General features: G+C 47.3%; 1 pseudogene; it reads left to right on the top strand.

Annotated features, from left to right (window-relative positions):
- The first annotated feature begins 809 nt into the window (after nucleotides 1-809).
- On the top strand, nucleotides 810-1,116 carry LOC108289765 (annotated as a pseudogene).
- The last annotated feature ends 3,509 nt before the right edge of the window (nucleotides 1,117-4,625 follow it).

The following is a 4,625-nucleotide window of genomic DNA, read 5'->3' as shown; positions in this document are numbered from 1 at the left end:
AAAAAAAAAGGCTGCGAGCAATATCTCACGCCTATAATCTCAGCACTTTGGAAGACTGAGGCAGGTGGATCACTTGAGGTCAGGAGTTTGAGACCAGCTTGGCCAACATGGCGAAACCCCATCTCTACTAAAAACACAAAAATGAGCTGGGTGTGGTGGTGTGCGCCTGTAATCCCAGATACTCAGGAGGCTGAAGCAGGAGAATCGCTTTGCAGCTTTGGTGGCAGAGTAAGGCTCTGTCTCAAAAAAAGAAAAAAGAAAAAAAAAAAAACCATGAGATTCACAGCAACCAATCCAAGGGGCCCAGTTTACCTGTTGCCATGATAATGAAGTCCCCTCTGTTTTAATCCTGTAAGGAAATCACTTTGAAACAACCAATCCACTTTTTGTTCTCTGTTTCTGCTTCCCTCAGTCCTTTCTGTCTATAAAACTTGCCTTTTTGGCCAGGAGTGGTGGCTCACACCTGTAATTCCAGCACTTTGGGAGGCCAAGGCAGGTGGATCACAAGGTCAAGAGTTCAAGACCAGCCTCGCCAATATGGTGAAACCCCGTCTCTACTAAAAACACAAAAATTCGCCTGGCATGGTGGTGCACATCTGTAATCCCAATTACCTGGGCGGCTGAAGCAGGAGAATCACTTGAACCTGGGAAGCGAAGGTTGCAGTGAGCTAAGATTGCACCACTGCACTCCAGCCTGGGCATCCGACTGAGACTCTGTCTCAAAAAAAACAAAAAAAAAACCCCAGTGTTTTGGATGTTCAGCTGCCTGTTTGGGGTGACACACTTTCCAGCCTAGAACCACAGCCTAATTTGTCTGTAACCTCACAGAGAAGACTCTGGCACTAGTGAACAATGCAGCTGTGACTTATGCAAAACCTCAACTGGCCACATTTTGGTACTATGCCAAAGTTGAGCTGGCTTCTCCACCCCTGCTGAGATCCCTAGAGCTATCCAAAGCCTGGGGGAAGAAAAGTCACTAGAGCTCACTCTGGTAGCTTCAAACTTCTCACAGTTAAGGAAGCTGTGATGAATAGTTTGGTGGCCACTGAAGTGTGGATGTGGTGTTATGTTGGAGAGATCATAGGCAAGAGTGGCAAGACTGGCTATAATATTTGAAGAACAATCTTTACCACCTGGTTATATTTTATTTATTATTTGAGTGTTCTTGGACCATGAGTGATCTGACTGCTATCTGAATAAAATAAGAAGATTGGTCAACATAAAATGGGCCGGGCGTGATGGTTCATGCTTATAATCTCAATACTTTGGGAGGCTAAGGTGGGAGGATTGCTGGAAACCAGGAGTTCAAGACCAGCCTGGGCAACATAGTGAGATCCCATCTGTACAGGAGTCTGAGGTGGGAGGATCGCCGGAGCCCAGTGAGATCAAGGCTTCAGTGAGCTAAGATTGCGCCACTGCACCCCAGCCTGGACAACAGAGTAAGATCTTGTCTTGAAAAGTAGAAATTTTTAAAAATTAAGTTAACCAGGTATGGTGGCATGCACCTGTAGTCACAGCTACTTGGGAGGCTGAGGCAGGAGGATTCCTTGAGCCCGGAAGGTTGAGGTTGCAGTGAACTGTGATTGTTCCACTGCAACCCAGCCTGTGTGACAGAGTGAGACCCTGTCTCCAAACAAAAATAAAACAAAACAAACAAACAAAAGTCTCCTGCTCAGCTCATTGGGACACTCATTCCACTTTATAGAATGAGGTGTTGCCAGATCCTAGAATCAAAAACAAAGGCCGGTTAAGACCTTTAACCTAAATCTGTTGTAATTTTGTCTTTTAACAATGCCTGTGGCTTTGGCGTTTCTCCTCAGTCTCGCTCCTTAGCTCTAGGGCTGTGTATTCTCTTTTCTCTTTTTTTTGAGACAGAGTTTCACTCTTGTTGCCCAGTCTGGAGTGCAAAGGCACGATCTCAGCTCACTGCAACCTCCACTTCCCAGGTTCAAGCAATTCTCCTGCCTCAGCCTCCCAAGTAGCTGGGATTACAGGTGCATGCCACCATGCCCGGCTAATTTTTGCATTTTTAGTAGAGATGGGGTTTCTCCGTGTTGGTCAGGCTGGTCTTGAATTCCTGACCTCAGGTGATCCGCCTGCCTCAGCCTCCCAAAGTACTGGGATTACAGGTGTGAGCCACCGCACCTGGCCAGACTGTGTATTTATTCCCTGTTGCCTATTGGACCTCAACCTCCATCTGGGTATTGCTAGGGCCTCTCTAACTCCACCTGTGCCAGCATGCTCCTACTGAATTCCCTGTATCTCAGTAAACGGCCCTAGCTTCACCCAGCGTGCCGAGATTGAGCCGAGATTGAAATCTGTCTGCTCAAACTCTTCCCTCTCCGCTACCCCTATTCCGCATTCACTCACCTTGAACCCTGGGGATTCTCTCCAGTCAGAATCTCTACCCTCTTCTCTGTTTTCACAAAGGGCCCTCCTCATTTCATGCCTGGATTAATGCAACCACTTGACCTGTAACCTTGTCTCTTCTCTTGTTCTCTTGTTCCACTCAAGCACGCCTTTCTCACTGATGCCAGAGGGATCTTTCTGAAATGCAAATCTGATCCAGTCCAAGCCCAGCATCCTGCTATCCCATACATACATCCAGATTGAATCCCACCTTCTCCAATTCACTGTTTGAAACTTTCCCAGCATGGGCAACAAAGTGAGACCCCCATCTCTACAAAATAAAAATTAAAAAATTAGCTGAGGGTAGTGGCACCTACCTGCAGTCCCAGCTACTCAGGAAGCTAAGGTGGGAGGATTACTGGAGCCCAACAGTTTGAGGCTGCAGTGAGCCATGATCGTGCCACTACGATCACATGCCACTACGTGAAGCCTGTGTGAAGGGGCGAGACCCGGTCTCTCAAATAATAATAAAATAAAATTCAAATTAAATTCAAATAAATGCTTATTAAAAAAATTTTTTTTCCATGTTCAGCTTCAACTCAACATGCCATCTCTGCTTCTTTTTTTTCCTTGAGACAGGGTCTCACTTTGTCACCCAGGCTAGAGTGCAGTGGCGCAATCTCAGCTCACTGCCTCAACCTCCTAGGCTCAAGTGATCTTCCCACTTCGGCTCCCCAAGTAGCTGGGACTACAGGTGTGCACCACCAGACTGGCTAAGCTTTGTATTTTTTGTGGAGATGGGTTTTGTTATTCTGCTCAGGCTGATCTCGAACTCCTGAGCTCAAATGATCTGCTCGCCTTGGCCTCCCCAAGTGCTAGGGTTACAGGTGTGAGCCACCATGCCTGGACACATCTGTTTTTTACATACCATCAGCTCCCCCAACACACAGAGACAGACACACACACACATACACACAAAGACACACAGACACCATCTTGGCCAGGATGGTCTCGATCTCTTGACCTCGTGATCCACCCACCTCGGCCTCCCAAAATGCGGGGATTACAGGTGTGAGCCACCATGCCTGGACACATCTGTTTTTTACATACCATCAGCTCCCCCAACACACAGAGACAGACACACACACACATACACACAAAGACACACAGACACCATCTTGGCCAGGATGGTCTCGATCTCTTGACCTCGTGATCCACCCACCTCGGCCTCCCAAAATGCGGGGATTACAGGTGTGAGCCACCATGCCTGGACACATCTGTTTTTTACATACCATCAGCTCCCCCAACACACAGAGACAGACACACACACACATACACACAAAGACACACAGACACCATCTTGGCCAGGATGGTCTCGATCTCTTGACCTCGTGATCCACCCACCTCGGCCTCCCAAAATGCGGGGATTACAGGTGTGAGCCACCATGCCTGGCCTATCAATCTCTTAAATTTGTGCTCATCTAATTTTTTGCTTTAAATTTGTATTTTTCTGGTTACCAGTGAGATTGAGTACTTTTAATATTTTTTTATTTATTGTGAACTGTTTATTCCTTTTTTTTTTTTTTTTTTTTGAGACAGGGTCTTGCTGTGTTGCCCAGGCTGGAGTGTAGGGGCATGAGCACGGCTCACTGCAGCCTTGACCTCCCCCAGGCTCAAGTGATCCTCCCACCTCAGTTGCCCAAGTAACTGGGATTAGAAGCATCTGTCACCACACCTGGATAATTTGTGTTTTTTTCGTAGAGACAGGGTTTTGCCATGTTGCTTAGGCTGGTCTCAAACTCCTGGGAACATGCAATCCGCCCACCTTAGCTTCCCAAAGTGCTGAGATTACAGGCGCGAGCCGCCAAGCCTGGCTGTTTATTCTCTTTGCCCATTAGTTTTCTGAGTGTTTTCATCTATTGATTTGTATCGCCCTCCATTCTCTCCACCTGGCTAATTCCTACCAGACCTTTCAGACCTGGGCCAGGTGCCACCTCCTCCAAAAAGTCTTCTAATTCTCTGGCCTCTCCCTGCACCCCGCCCCCAAGTTCAGTTCCCTTTTCTACCCTCAGTGCTTTTTGGCATGTTTATCTCCTTCACAAAACCATGAGACTTTGATTTGCTATTTCTCTTTTCCCAGCTTAAAACAGTGTGCAGGCAGGGTGCAGTGGCTCACAACTATAATCCCAGCACTTTGGAAGGCCAAGGGTGGGGGACAGATTACAAGGTCAGGAGTTCAAGACCAGCCTGACCAACATGGTGAAACTCTGTCTCTA

This window comes from Cebus imitator, unplaced genomic scaffold (assembly GCF_001604975.1).
Source record: "Cebus imitator isolate Cc_AM_T3 unplaced genomic scaffold, Cebus_imitator-1.0 Scaffold415, whole genome shotgun sequence".
In the NCBI taxonomy this organism is placed as follows: Eukaryota; Metazoa; Chordata; class Mammalia; order Primates; family Cebidae; genus Cebus; species Cebus imitator.
This window is presented reverse-complemented; position numbering and strand designations above follow the sequence as displayed.